This window comes from Canis aureus, chromosome 20 (assembly GCF_053574225.1).
Source record: "Canis aureus isolate CA01 chromosome 20, VMU_Caureus_v.1.0, whole genome shotgun sequence".
NCBI lineage: Eukaryota > Metazoa > Chordata > Mammalia > Carnivora > Canidae > Canis > Canis aureus.
In genome coordinates, this window is record NC_135630.1 from 23,340,976 (window position 1) to 23,356,886 (window position 15,911).

Consider the following 15,911-nt stretch of genomic DNA (forward strand, 5'->3'; position numbering starts at 1 on the left):
CCAGCATGCACTGCAAACCAGTGCTCTCCCACCAGGACATATAGGAGTAGAGCTGCTCTGCTTCTCTAGCAGATCTGTCCCTGTTGGGGATTCAGCCAAGAGGAAGAGGCCAGGACTCCTTTTGTCACCTGCCTCTTTCCCCACATGTACGTATTCACAAGTTCTTCCCACACTCCTGTTCCAGCTGTCTAATCCTCCCTCCTTACACCAAACTTCAAGATCAAGTCTCTGGATCAGGTTCTTCCCATGTTAATAGGAAAATAAGGTGTTAGAAAAAGCGTTTTATTTTTCAAAAAAATTTGAAAAAAGAAAAACCTTATTTTGGCTTTCAGAAGGCAAGTCGTGAATCTTTCTTTGCACTCCTGCCACAAAAAGTTCAAATACACAACCTTCCCTCCATCTCCAGCTTCTCCTTTGCCCCTGGCCTTTTCTGCAGGTTCCAAATAGGAAAGCCCAGTAATATATGTCCAAAAGATTTATTCTTGTTCCATGTGCAAAAAGAGCTGCAATTTCAAGGGTTTCTAGATTAATAAACCCATAAAGGAATATTTTACTCTGAATGCTAGCAAGCCTTGATATTCGAGAGATCTTTATTTATGGCTAGACTTAGTTTAGCATTAATGTGGCATCAGCAGGAGAAGGCTTTTGAAAATTTTACGTCTGACAGACTTGTTATTTAATATAATTATTTCCTAAAAAAAATATATATATATATATAATTATTTCCTCTATCATTTCATGTATGGGCATCCTTAAATAGCTGAATGACCCTCTCTTTGTTAATAAAATATGTGTTAAAGTTCATTTAATCAAGACTTCAAAATAATTCAATATTCTACACTGTATTTGGAAGATGACCTCAGACTTTATCACTGAAATAAGATTTTGAATTCATTTTATTAAATCTAGTATGAGGCTTTAGGTAAGTACCTAAGACTCTGTACATGATTTACTTGCTAGAAAAAAACCCAACAAACTGTCAAGACAAAACTGTCATTTGATTATCTCTACAACTCTTGAACTTAGGAATTTTTAAAAGAGTTCCATGAATTCCCTGAAATTATATGCAATATTTTGTACTTACATTTTCACAGGAGAAAAATCATAACTTATCAATTCACCTAACCAGGGATTCTGATTCCCAAACAAGGTTAAATTTTCTTCTGTGCTGTATACCCAATAATAGTGAGTGGCCAATCAATTATTTGAGAGATATAGAATATAAATAATAAGTTGCACTTTACAGTGAAATAAGTAGGTTGAAAGGTTCTTACTATGAATAAAATATTAGTTTGTTAAAGGTAAATAATTGTGTAGCTTTATAAGCTTTCCTTCATAAAAGATGTAAAATCAAATGAACTGATACTCATTTTCCTGAGCCCCTTCTGGCTGACTGAACAAGAGTGTAAGCTCCTTAGCACAATACAAAATGCCATTTACAACCAACTCAGGTCAGCACTTCCAGATTTAACTTATCACATTGCCCTCACTCTCTATTTTGGCCAAACCCAGTTACTCACTTTCCTCTGAATCTCTCATGCATTTTCAAGCCTCTCTGTTCAAATTCTTTGTCTGGCGAATTCCTACCTATTTCTCAATGTCTCTTCTCCCTTCCTATGTATAGTCACCATCATAGCACTCTGCACATCTTCCTGCTGTAATAGCATGCTGGATTGCAATTGTTATTTCCCTGCCCTTACCCACTATTAACAGGACTAACAGGATGATTATATTCATCCCATGTCTCTAGAACTAAGCACGGTGCCTGGCTGAGAGGAGAAACTCAATGTATGCTGGTTTGAATTAATAATTAGGGGATCCAAGAGAGTTAACAAAGGACTCTAGGACAATGGGAGGAAGCTCAGCTTTTAGACAAAGAGATAGGAATTCCCCATATTCTCATGAAAATGTCTAGAACGATATGTTATTGTTCCAATGAAGGTATTCAGGTATCAGCTTGCAAGCTATGGCAGCCCAGGCCTTATGCCAGAGCAGAGCACCCTTCTGCATGGAGGCCCGGATTGCATCAGGACTCCCCAAGGCCTCCTGTCCACCCTATCCTATCTCGGCCTCTGCTACTGTCCCTTCTCATTTCTTTTCTTCCCGCTCCTCCTCCTTTCCCTGTCATTATATCACACCCATCCCTGTCTGCCACACACATACCAGGACCCAGGTGGTATTAATCAAGATGGGTAGTTCTGGGCACTCATCCACTAACCAGTGTTGGGGCTTGCACATAGTTTATGGTTTGTAAAGCACTGTCACAATGTCACATATGTCATCTCATATAATCTTAACTTGGGCCTACTTGTCTCCGGTCAGCAGATGTGGAGAAAAACATAGCAACTTAAGTCTTCTAAGGCAAAGTACCTGGGTGATCCCAGCCTGAAACAAGGTCTTTTAATTCTATTTGCACTTTGGAGTCCATGTTGGAAAACAGAGCAAAGATAGATGACAGTGTCCTTAGTTTAACCAAATATAAATAAAAATATTTTTGTTGTTCTAAAAGTAATTAATAGCTAGTAAAAAAATATAAAATACACAAAAGCTATAAAATAAAATTCAGGAAGGATACATTTATCCTTCTCTACTGCCCCTCAATATCTTTAGCCCAGCTCTTCCAAGGTTACCACCATGAAAAATTTGTGTATCCTTCCAAAAATGTGTGTATACATATGTTTTATATTAAAATATTACATATATTTATAACTGTACACAACTAGAAGTATGTATAAATAACTAGAAGTATGTATATATAAATATGCCCCATGTGTAAATATAAGACTGTTAAAATATTAAAAAATATAACATATAAACCATACATATATGTGTTTGTATACATACATATATATAAAATAATTCTATATAAAGCCCTATCTATCCTAACTACATGTGTTGTTTATATATATATGTATATACATATACACAGAGACATACATATATATAGTCAACCGTGACCTGAATGTTAAGGGGCATGGCTGGTGGTGGAGGCTGGTGACATTATTTCTGATGGTATGCCAAGCTTAATGAAGTGAATCAGGGAGCAGTTTTTTGTTGTTTGAGAAGATAGCTGTTTATTCAGTGCCAGATCTTCTGTTGGGCCCAGGCTAGTTTGAGCAGTCTTCTTTCCTAAGAAGTTTGGTTTGTGGGTGTCCCCCTAATTAGTGACTCTCAGAAGTTGCTCTACTATGACAGCAACTGCTGTGACCATTTGAGCTCCAAGACTGATCTGCTGGTTCCTTTGAAACACACCCATCGACATGCTCAATGGAGTGGTCTAGAGTGGTAATTGGCTGTTTATTGACTCCACCCCGCCTCCATGTCAGTGACTAGAGGGTAAAGACAATGTTTCAATCATTTTTGTTGCTCCAGCACAGACCCCATACCTCAGTGAGTGCTTGTTGCACAGATCTGAAACTGTAACTGGCATTTACAATATCTCACCTGCAAAGTCTCCATAGTGCCCGATGGAGAGGTAGATGCCCTTTCGTACTGAACAGTCATCAAGAGCATCCCCTTTTCTAGATACCATTTGGAAGTAGGTCATTTCTCTTTAGTGCTTCTAACTTCCTCTTCCATCCTCATACTGCTTTGAAACTAGCAAACTAAAGCAAGCCTTTTGGTGTTATCTGTGGACTTGCCAGCTGAGATTATTTTGAGGGAAGGCAATAGTTTTATGTTCTGAAATATTCGTGCAGACTTCACGCACGCTTTGTTCTACTGGGGAAGAAATAACCTTGAGTCTCTTAGGTGAGACTCATGCAGTAAAAAAAGAAAATTATAAAAATGGAACAACAACAAAGTAGAAAGAGAGACAAAAGACCAAGAGCTTCAACTCTATGAATTTGTATACATACATTCTTTAATGACATAGTTGCTAGACTTGGAAGCAGTAAGGTTTGACTGGAACACACCAACTGGAAATCTGGATTCAGCCCCAGCTTTGCCATGGAGTCGTGAGGCAGGACTGCTCCATGCTTCAGCTGCCTCATTTGTGGCATGGGCTAACTGGAAAAGAGGAGTCTAAGTCGATACAATAGAGGCACTGATGCTCTGATGAAGTTCCAGGTGGAAGAACCATTCACTTATCCTGTGTTTAGAGGGAGAGTAGAAGTTAAAGGGATATGGATTTTGACCCAGTTTAAGGAAGAACTTTCTAATATAAAGTTTTCAAAAAATGAAATGAACCACTTTGTAAAGGTGATAAATTTTCTGGTACTGGAGAGATTTGAGCTGCCAGGACGGGATAGAAGAATGTTTTAAGTGGTTTCTGAGTTCCCTGACATTCCTTAAGAATATGATTCTGTGACTAGTTGATCTCTAAGGCAACACTATCCGACTGAACTTTTTCTGCAGTGATAAAAATGTGGTATCTCTCTGCTGTCCAAACTGGTAGTCACTAGCCACATGTGACTGCTGAGTACTTGAAATGTGGCTAGTAGGGCAGAGGAACTGAATTTTTAATTTAATTGAATTCTAGCTAATTTCAATGTAAAAGCCACAGATGGCTACTGGCTACTGGCTCTGAAATCTTGATATTTTTTTGGGTCTCATCATCGTGGCCTATCACATTATCATCACATACTCTGTCCTGGACACCGTACATAAAATTGCTCTATTTAATATATGATCTTTATTTAGAGGGAATTAGCTCCTGAGAAAGAAGTAGAACCCATCTAAAAACATGGAGATGAAATAAAGAATAAGATAGTAAATAAACTATTGCCAAACTGGAAAGTGCAGCCAGAGAACATATTGTACAGCCACAATAAAAACACTGGTGTTTCTAAGAAGCAAAAAGATGTGAACTCCCCCTTGTCCTGGGGGTGGGAGGAAAGTAGCTCTGAGCTCAGTGCTCCCAACCAACATGCTGTTGCGCTGAACAGAGGATTCTTCCCGCGGTACATGCTCAATGGGCTGTTCGTTTTTTTCCTATACGTTTTAAGAGTGATAGAGATTTAGAAGAATGTGATAAAGTAACCTCAGGCTTCATGTTACTTCACCAGAAAGAGGAAGTTGTTTGAATTAGAACTTATCATTTCAGATCAGGAAGAGGCCTCGGAGATTATATAATCTAGTCTCTATATTTTACAGAGAAGAAAACCAAAGCCTGCAGCCCAGAAAAGCTTGTGACTTGCCACAGTCACGTGGTTATTAATAGTAGAATCTTTTATTTATGTAAAAAAGTTAATATGCAGTGAATAAGTTACCCATCAAAAATAACCTTTTTCTTCAAAATAAAAACAAAAATAGTGCTTCCCAAGAGCTGAAGAAAAGTCAAAGTTGTCATCGATAGCTTTCCTGAGGAATGTTTCAATCATCTCGTGTTTCCTGAGAGTGTGACAGAGGCCTTTACTGGAAACCTGCTTGGAGGACTGTGCTGAACTTCTGCTTGCACTTACCTTGGCTAAGACCATGTCTCCTCAGACTTGGTCCAGAGAAAAACTGCAACATGCTCAGGGTCTGCTCTAGGGCAATATTCTCTCTAACCAAGGCCCTCTGGGGCAGTTCCCAAGAAGAAATTCTTCCCCCCTCCCAGTTCATTGAACATTCTTGCACGTCCCCTAGAGAATGGCAAAATCTAAACAAACAAGTTCTATTTTCAATTTGTCTTTCTGAAAACCGAACTTCACCCACATGAAACTAGCCAGCAGGCTTCAAATGCTGAAGGCTTCTAGGTACTTTCTGAGTTTGCTCTGACTCATGTCTTACCTACATTTTTATCCTTGATTAAAAAAAAATAAAACAAAATAAAGCCAAGAAATGAGGGCTCTCTTTCAATGTGAACTATTTGAGTCTTCCCAGATCTTCAGCTTTTCTCCATTACCACATAAAACTCTTCTTCCTTGAAATGTGTATAGAATTCAGATAACCAGCATATTTGGAAGAATATTTATGGAGTATTTAGATTTTGGACATCCAACAATTTAATAGAAGGTACTGTCGTGTCAGGTGCTATGATCTAATCACATTTCTTTTCATAATGACTAACAGATTTTCATGATGTCAGTTGCCCATACAGAAACCATAACTGGCTTTCTTCTGGGATCTTTTTGGATTTAATATGGCCGCCTAAGTCTGGAAGCTTAACATTAATGTCTTTTCTTTCTACCTATCAAACTACTTCTTAAATTCATCCCCAACCTCACTCTAACATATTGCTTTTCAGCCAGGCTATTCTTACCATTCCCCTTCCCCCAGACTCTTGTTTATGATCTTCCTTATGCCTTTCTTGCATGGCATTCCATACTTTATTCCCTCTATTTGGAACTATCTCCTCTCAAAAATGGGCTTAAAGCTGCTTGTCTTCTAGAAACCTTTCCCTCTAATCCCATCCAAGACTTGTGTTCTATCACTTGTTTGCTCTGGGAGCCACTGAGAGTTTTGTTTTGTATTACTTTTGTGCAAAAAGTGTAAACTTTTAGAGCTAGGGATATGGGGGTGGAACAGAAGACACAATACATTGTTGGCCTCACCCCACCAGTCTCCAGATAAGGACTGCAGTTCAGATTTACTGAGTACAGTATGTTCAAGATCACACAGAATTAGGTTACATCTCCAAGATCACCACTCTTTTCATTATATCACATTGCCTTTTACTTTAATATCTACATCATACTAATGACTGAGAAAAATATAAATAACATTACATAATACATAAAGAAAAATTTACAACTGCATTTGAGTGATGCTTATGTTTTTATTACTTAAAATTATGGCTGTGACAGAGAGACTTCTGGGCCATGTTTCTCAGTTTTACAAAACAGCTTGCAAGATGCAGTTATGAGACTGACTTGGGGCAAATGGAAGAAGTATAGAAGTAATGTATGTAGTTCCAGGTCTGGCTCATAAAAACCTCCTTGCACACCCCCATGCCCTCTTCTCTTGCTCTGATGGTTGATGTTGGGTTCTAGGGTGACCCTGGAGGCCAGAGTTGTAGATGATAGAGTCATAAGATAAAAAATGCTTGGTCCAGAATCACCTTTTGGAAGAGAGCTGCCTGGTGATTTGAAGCATCCACTTTGAACTGTTTTATGAGCAAGACACTATGATGTTAACAAGAGACTGTGTTAAGCCACTGATATTTTGGCTAGCATCTATCCAAACTAATATACATTCATTGCATAATTCTTAAAACATTCATATGAACTTGATATTATCCCCATCGAACAAATGGAAAACCCAGAATGAAAGTGGTTACACTTCTCACATGAGGCGCAGCCAAGATGTGAACCCAAGTCTATCTGATTCCACATGCTTTTTTTTTTTTCACGAATACAGAAGTTCCTGTTACGATGATTCAACTTACAGACTTAGATAAGAACCATTTTATGCGCCTGTGTAGAAATGCATCAACTCTGCTGACCACCAACAGATGGCAGTAGTGGCTGCCTATAGACTGTCACTGAATTTATGAACAAATGGATTTAGGAATATCATAAAATGAAATATAACCTATATGTGCATAGATGAGTTTCTGAATGCTCTGCTGCCTTTTCTCTGTGAGGAATAATTTTACCTTCTTGAGAATTATCACTGCAAGTTATTCAAACTTGTGGGTCTTTAATTCTCTCCTCTGAGAGTGAGCAAATCAGTCTCGAATCCTTTGTACTCAGTATATCCCTTGAGAGGCTGACATTCCGTTGTGCTCATGTGAACTGACCCTGTAAAGAAATTCACACTGGGTGGTCCCTCTCTCCCTTGGGTAGACAGGCTTGGTAGTTGATTATGTTTTGTGATTACTCTTGGCAATGGGTCAACAAGGCTACAACAACTGGCAATTTAAAATTTATTTATTTATTTATTTATTTAGCAACTCTATATTTTAAAATTTCCTCCAATGAATACATGTAATTGTATAATTAAAATAATATAGTAAATGGACACTCAAAACCATGCAAGCAATGTGAAGGACACATTATAAAGAATGAGGTAGTACAGCAGAATGATTAACAAAATAGGCTTTGGATCCTCATAGTAATGAGTTCAAAGCCCTGCTCTGCCACTTTCTGATAGTATGGCTGCAGGAAAGTTCCTAGCCTTTTAGATCCTCAGTTTCCCCATCTATAAAAAGGAAGGAGAGTATTACATCTATACTATAGGGTTTTGCAAGGATTAAACACAGTATGAAGCAGAGGGCCTGGGGATGAGATGGAGAATATGGTAAGGATGATATACATGGGATTACATTAAAATGGTTTTAATTGACAAAATCATAACTAGCAATTGTATACTAATTATTCTCCACTTCTTAATCAAGTTATTTCCTAGTGTGTATGCAGCTTCAATGCCTTAGATCCTCATACCTTCCTGAAAACAGAAGTCACTTCTTTTTATTCTCCAACATACCTGCTTCATAGAAAAAGAGGGTAGTCAGTCAATACTTCTTGAGTAAGAGAAATATAACATGATCTTTGTTCTATCTTTAAGCATTCAACTTCAGATTTTCACAGAGGAGTTTTTATAGCACCATACCTGTCCATAAAGAAGAGGGAAATCAGATCTATTGGGATGCCTAACATGGTGCTATAAAACCAGAGAACTATAGACTATAGAAATATAGACTATATAATGGTAGACTGTAAACTGTGAGAACTATAGATTATTGAACTGTCCTGAATACTGTGATTGCCACTTACCACATGTGGCTATTTAAATTTAAATACAACTAAAAACACACTTCTTCACACTAGCCACATATCACATGCTCATTGGCCACATGTGGTGGGTGGCTTCCCCACTGAACAGTGCAGATATAGAATAGTCATTTCAAAGAATTCTACTGGATACTGCTGCTCTAAAACTCCTCAGAAAGGCCCTGAAAGCTGGGGAAAGAGAATTGTCAGAGTTGGGGCCTTTTGGCCAAATACTTCCTTCTTCAATATTAATTTTTAAAAAGGCGATTAAATGCCAACTATGTGATGTATTACTGGCTACAATTTATTAAGTATTTAGTATGTGCAAAACATAATGCTAAACCCTTTACACACATCATTTATCTAATTATCATGCTCTGAAAGGCAGACATTATTAATGATCAAACTACTAATAATTATTAATACTTATATCTGGTATAAATATTATTAATTAGTTATGACTAACTTGCTTTTTAGAAGTGAGAAAACAGAGGCTCAGAGAGGTTGAATAACTTGCCTGAGATCACACAGCTTAGAAGTAGCAGCACTAGGATTTAATTTCAGCATTTGTCTGGCTCAGCCATCTCTGTGCTTACCCACTAGGTTCTACTGCTTTTCCCCTTATCACACCTTTCTGAGGCACAGTTTAGGAGCTGTGAAATATGCAAATGTATGCAACAATAACTACCTTCAAAACCTGTCAACCTAGTTGGGAAATAAATGGGTAGAAATATATGTAACTAATTATAATTATAGAACAAGCTCTGTTGTTGTTGTTGTGTGTGTGGTCTTGTTTTTTTTTTTTTTTTTTTTTTAGAATAAGCTCTGTTAAAGAAGAAGGATAGATATGGTAAAAAGAGATATGGAGTGAATTGGAGGTAAGAAAACCAATTAAGAGACCATTGCATTAGTCAGGGCATACTCAAGATAAAGTGAAGGAGTTAAATAGTACAGATAGTGGAAATAGGAAGAGGCATAGAGGAAGAACAGTCCATATTCAGAGACCATTTGTATTTAGGGAGAAAGAAACAGGGAAGTGTAGTTGCCAGTCTCTAAGATGAGCCTCCTCCCTATAGTGATCCTTGCTTTCTGGTATTCATGCTTTGGTGAGTCCCTCTCATGTTAGAGCTGACCTGTGTGACCAGTAGGATGTGGTAGAGGTGATGACATGTGGCCTTCGAGGGTAAGTCATAAAAGCAGCTTTTACCACCTCTCTTGGTTTGCCTACTCTGTAGGTGGCCAGCCACCATGCTATGAGGCTACTTAAAAGTCCCATAGGGAGGTCCACATGGGGATGAAACTCAGAGACATAGTAAGTTCTTATTATTGTTTTTAGCTACTACATTTTGGGATGATTTACTATGTAACAATAGATAGCTAATAGAGGAGGTATTGGACTATTTTATGATTTCAGACTTGGGTAATGATGGAGCTAATCATCAATTTTTCTTCTTTTCAAAACATAATCCATATAAGCAAGCCACTTTGTGATCCAATCTCATGTGGACTTTCATTCAAAGAAACAGTTGTCTGGCAACTAAAAAGTAGATAAACACTATTTAATCTTTTACAACAGTCTCTCCTGAATATGCTGGAGGGGCACCATTTTCAGAATACTTAGTTACATTTCTTTCTTTTTTTTTTTTTTTAAGATTTTATTCTTAAATCTGACGCAGGACTTGATCTCAGGACCCTGGGATCAGGACCTGAGCTAAAGGCAGACACTCTGAGCCACCCAGGTGCCCTACTTAGTTACATTTCTTTAAAATCTCATTTCCCATCTGATCCTCCATATTGCCTTGATACCAACTTAGCTCCAAAATTTGTCTTTAAGATCTTCCAAAAAACTAAGCCATAAATTCAAGCAAGGTAGGCTTTTACCACTCTCTTCATTGGTCAGAGTTTTATTATGTGGATCTATATTAACCTGTCTTTTTAGCTTTTCTATCCTCTCAGTATTTGCATTCCATACTACAAAAAGAAGAGCTCAGGAACTATCCTCAAAAGCAAAGAATCCTTTTAGAAGGAAAGAGTGGGCAAGAGAGTGAGATTACCCATGTTGCAACTACAAATAAGAAAACAAAAATTTTTTGCAATTTTTTTTAGATGTATATTTACCAAAGAAACGAGTCTTACAAGCAAGTCTTACAAGCTGGTACAAGCAAGTTCATTTACTTATCTGGTTGACACTGAGGATGTTAGATTTCTGTATCTCAGTTTCCTAATTTGCAGAATGATAAGATCTATTTGATGGCTTGCGGAAGGATAAGATGAGTGAAAGCACAAAAAGTACTTCATACAATATCTACCAGGTTGGAAACCTGCAATAGCTACTAAAGTCTAAAATATCTCAATTCTTGGAAATTCTGCATCCTGAAATGTTATACAAAGGGTAAATTATTTGAGATGCTAGTACTTGAGTATCCCTTCTAAATCATGCTTTGTTTGCCTCTTCTCATATTTTGAGATGGCTGCTTCTATCATTGTTAGGACAACAGGTGGTTGCGGTATTGGTGTGCATTGAATAACATTCATCATGTCTGGACCCAAAAGCTGTAAGCACATTAACTCTGATTATATCATGTCCCATATGACCAATACCTTCTACAACCAAGTTTTTTCATATCTTTTGCACATTTGTTTCTGATTCTGAATACATATAATAGAGCCCGTTATACTGCAATTGCTGAATCTCACTATGTTTAACTCCACAACTGTTTTAAGGGTCCTTACTATGTGCCACAGTTAGGACCACAGTCTGGGTATTTTATCTGCACTAAGGTACAGACAGCCAAGACTTGCCCCTGAGGAGCTTACATTATAGTGGGAGAATACAGAAAATAAATAATAAACATAGCATATTAATAAATTATAAAATATTAGAAAGTGATATTACAACAGCAACAAAAAGAAGTGAAGATCTCTGATAAAATAATTATAGCCATGACTTCTCTGAGGATAGTGCCTGATACATCCAAAGACAGATTTATCCCTAGAGTATGCACAGCCAGAGTAGTAAAGTGGATGAAGCTGTGACTTAGAGATGGAAGCCTTGATGAAAGTCACCGCTGGGACACCTGGGTGGCTCAGTGGTTGAGTGTCTGCCTTTGGCTCTGGTTGTGATCCTGGGATCCTGGGATAGAGTCCCACAACTGGCTCCTCGCAGGGAGACTGCTTTTCCCTCTGATTATGTCTCTGCCTCTCTCTCTGTGTCTCTCATGCATAAATAAAATCTTAAAAAAAAAAAAAAAAAGAAGGAAAGAAAGTGAGTCCTGGGAGCATCTGAGTGGCTTAGTTGGTTTAGCATCTGCCTTCAGCTCAAATCATGGTCCCAGGGTCCTGGGATCAAGCCCTGCTTCGGGCTCCCTGCTCAGCAAGGAGCCTACTTCTCCGTCTCCCTTTACTGCTCCTCCTACTTGTGCTCTCTCTGTCAAATAAATAAATAAAATCTGAAAGAAAGAAAGAAAGAAAGAAAGAAAGAAAGAAAGAAAGAAAGAGTGAGTCCTACATTGGGAATAAGAACTTCCCTAGATATCTGAGTTCTCTAGATTAATTCAGTGCTTTTTCCATTCTTTTGAGAGCCTTTGGGCAGGGGGTATTTTTCAAGAACTTTAGGTATATGTCTTTAGCTATCTTTTTTGATATTCTTCATATACATCCATTTAGTTCATCTCCAAACCAGTGGCCCGGAAACCTTCCATCATTTCCTTCCCTTATTCCCCATACTGATCAGGGTTCCATTTAAGAAGCAGAACCACTGTGGACACTAAGGACTAAGGAATTCATTGTAGAAATTAGACCTCATACAATTATAGGAGAATCTAGGGAAATAAAGGTCTGAAAGGATCAGAGAAAAATCACTAACCAGTTGCTGGAGTGGAAAGATGAAGAAAGCTGATGTTGAAGTTTGTGGAAGGTTGTTGGCTCTTTGTGACAACTGCCTCTGTGAATCCCAGCGAACTATCTTATGATAAGCCTGGGGTCACTCTTGGTCAGGAGGGCTGGCAGTTAGGAAGGAAAGATGGACATTTGTGGAGAAGAGTGAGAAAGAACTAGAATCAAAGAATAAACTAGAGCCTAAAAGGAAACACTGGAGTTCATGTCTCTCTCACTGTACCTAATCCTGATGACCAGCAGGAAAAGCTGCTACCACAAATCTGAGAACTATTCATGTGTCAGCCCAGTATTTGGAGAGGTTGAAGGAAGAGATGGGTAACAGCTAGACAAGGTGTGGGCTTGGTGCTGCCCAGGTGAGTCAGCAGGTCAGTGACAACACTGGCCTGTTTTACTTCCACCTTCCAAATCATGGCCAAATGCCTTATGTGGTCACCCTTGATCCACACAGAGAAGGAAATTATGAAAAATGCAATTCCAACCAAGCAAAGTTGACAGAGTATAAAATCAACATAATCCTTACATATCAATCAATTTTAATTCTTAAGTTTTTGTCCCTTTCTTTCCTTTTCTACTATAATTGCTCTAGTACAGATCCCTGGCATCTCTCTTCTGGCCCATCAGCATAGCAGAGATGCAAAACATTTGATGAATTTTCAGGTCCTTCTTGTAGACACTATGGCAAGAGCTTCTGCCCATCTAGCTCTTGAGGCACCCCAAAATCTTAGGAATACCATTGAGCTTGTTTGGCTTCATCATTATTGGCCAGTATTGCTGACATCATCCTTTCTCTCCTGCTGATATTTTCATCACAACTGTGCATGTGTACTAATTAGTACTCAAGAATGCATATGGCCAGAAAGGGGAGGGGAAGTATATACTAATAGCAGCTAGCATTTACTGTGTTAGGCATTTTATTAAATACATTATTTTACAGCAATGTCTCCATTAATAACTCCATTTGATAAAAATTAAAACTTAAGTTTGTAGTAGATAAATGAATCACCCAAAGTTAAACTATTAGCAAGTAGTTGAACTTAGACATATTTGTTCCCAAAGCAGATGGTCTTTCTACTACATCAAAGAGCCAGGAGGCAGCTCTTCCTTTTGGTTTTTCACAACCACCAGGGTAGTTTATCTTTTTAATTTTGGGTTCTTGCCCAGCTGGGTTGGATTCCATTTGTGGTAGCTATAGAGAATATGTCCAGCACAAAAGCCTCCATGAGCCAGACAATTACCATAAATAAATGAAAAGGCAGGAGGTTGGGATGGATGAGGGGTAGTGGGGACTATGGGAAACTGGCAAATTTAAACCTATATAAAGGGGCACAGGAGTGAATCAACTCTAACTGACAATTGCCTGGTGGGAATGCAGACTCAATGTTACATAAAAGTTGTAGTATCTCCTAACTTTAAATGTTGACTCAATATTTTTGTTAAAGATAACATGGCCCTGGGACACCTGGGTGGCTCAGCAGTTAAGAGTCTGCCTTCGGTTCAGGTCATGATGCTGGGGTCCTGGGATGGAGTACCACATCAGGATCCTTGCATGGAGCCTGCTTCTCCCTCTGCCTATGTCTCTGCCTCTCTTTCTATGTCTCTCATGAATAAATAAATAAAATTAAAAAAAAAAAAAGATAACATGGCCCCAAGGGTATTTTTAAGATTCCATGTAGGATGAAGACAACACTGACCAGAATCACCTAAGAGCTGCTAATTTTCAACCTCCACTCCAGAGGTCTTGTGCTGAATTCATTAGATTTATGTGTGTCATCACAGGTTCCTCCAAAAGTTGATCCAAATACTATGGAGTAGTGAGGAGAGTCAGAAGTTAACAACCCATGGTTGGTTTAGGCATTTTGGACTCCAAAGGCCTGCAGACCTGTAGGCTACTACTGTTGAGAATCAGGCAAAAGCTAAAAAGCCGAGGCTTCTGGACAGAAATGGACATGAAAGAAGCACACAGTGAGCAACTGTGTGGGTGACTATGAGAGCATGAGTCAGTGGATGACATGTGGGGGTAGAAGTCAAGTGTGCGTGTGAGTTCGGTGTAAAGGACTATAAGCAGAAAGAAAAAAGGGGATATGATGGTCAATGGTAGGAAGAAAGGGAGAGAACAAGAGACAAAGGAGAAGCCATTTGCACTTTCACCCAGTACATCTGTGGACATATTCTATTTGCCAATCTTTTCTCCTTCATATGTGCAGAGGCACAAGCAAGTGTTAATACTCACTAGGCTAGATATGGCAATTTCATAGCCAAGGCAAATATATTCAGTGATTTCTCCTGGCTGCTGCTTTCACTAGAATCTTTCTTGTCTAACAAGTTCTAAACTGTTCCCTATTATCTTTGTGCTAACTGCTTAGAAATCTCATAGCTTAGTTTGAGCATCTCAGGATCCCAACTGAATAGATAAAAGATGGCTAAGTAAAAATGATGGTTATAATTAAACCACATGATTCCAAGACATTCCTGTCTTCCCTATCAGAGGATTAAGGTCTGTAATGAAGGAACCAGAACCATTGAGTTAACATTGGCAAACATTTTAATACGTGAGTAAATTCACAAAACTGGCAGCTGGCCCTACTGCAGCAGTGAAAGAACAAGGGTGTGGACACAGTAAGTGAAGTATAGTGACAGCCATCACAGCCTGAAAGGGCCTCTGCCTCCTGAGCTCCCCAATTTTAAAACCTCATTCTTGACCCATCTTGCTCCTTTAGGAGGCCAGCAGAAGTTGAATGCATATTCTGAAACCTCTTTTTTCCACTTTGTGAGAAAAAATTATACAATTTGAGGTGATGATCATATGATGGATGTGCAGTTTTCACATCATAAAACGCAGGTGCTAAGTGAGCCTGGCGTATGCACCACTCCTACGCAGAAACCATCTGTGAGAGAGCTCCAGAGTCAGCTACCCATATACATGTCACATTTTTAGAGGGCAGGAAGAGAGGCAGAGATGATCTTGGATGCACAGGGTAGTGGGCTAGCTTCATGGATTCTACTCATGGAGGTTTCAAATTCCTACTGATGTTTTGGAAAAGACACCATCATTTTACATAGTTGGTATCATTCTTTCTAGATTTCTCCCTTTTCCCAATTTTTATCTCCATCTCTAATGAAAAAGATTTTTAAAAAATAAATTAAGGTTCAAGTTTTCTCATTAGAAAAATAAGGGGCTTAGTGTTAATCTTCTTGAGTCAGGAATATATTCAAGGATATAATGAAAACCATGGAGCATTCTCCATAACAATGCAGATGTCTACAAAGACTCAAACCTTTTCAAACTTTTCCCTAGGACAGTGGCTCCTAATTTGCCTGTCCACTAGAATCACCTGGAGAACTTCAAAGACTCTAGATACCTGGACCCCATCCCAAAAC

At 38.6% G+C, this 15,911-nt stretch overlaps 1 long non-coding RNA gene across 11 annotated transcripts in view; it reads right to left on the reverse strand.

The window, feature by feature from the left end:
* Positions 1–3,840: 3,840 nt before the first annotated feature.
* The window catches only part of LOC144291551 (uncharacterized), a 117,773-nt gene continuing 105,702 nt past the window's right edge, over positions 3,841–15,911 (reverse strand). For 5 of the 11 annotated variants that reach the window (XR_013358882.1, XR_013358886.1, XR_013358880.1 and 2 more), the window contains 2 exons: positions 10,755–12,637; positions 6,681–8,475 (listed from right to left, as the gene is read on the reverse strand). This is a non-coding gene — a long non-coding RNA (uncharacterized LOC144291551). Of the gene's footprint in view, positions 4,091–6,680; positions 8,476–10,754; positions 12,638–15,911 lie in introns of those variants that run through there. The other 6 variants (XR_013358883.1, XR_013358879.1, XR_013358881.1 and 3 more) reach the window with 4 other exon arrangements.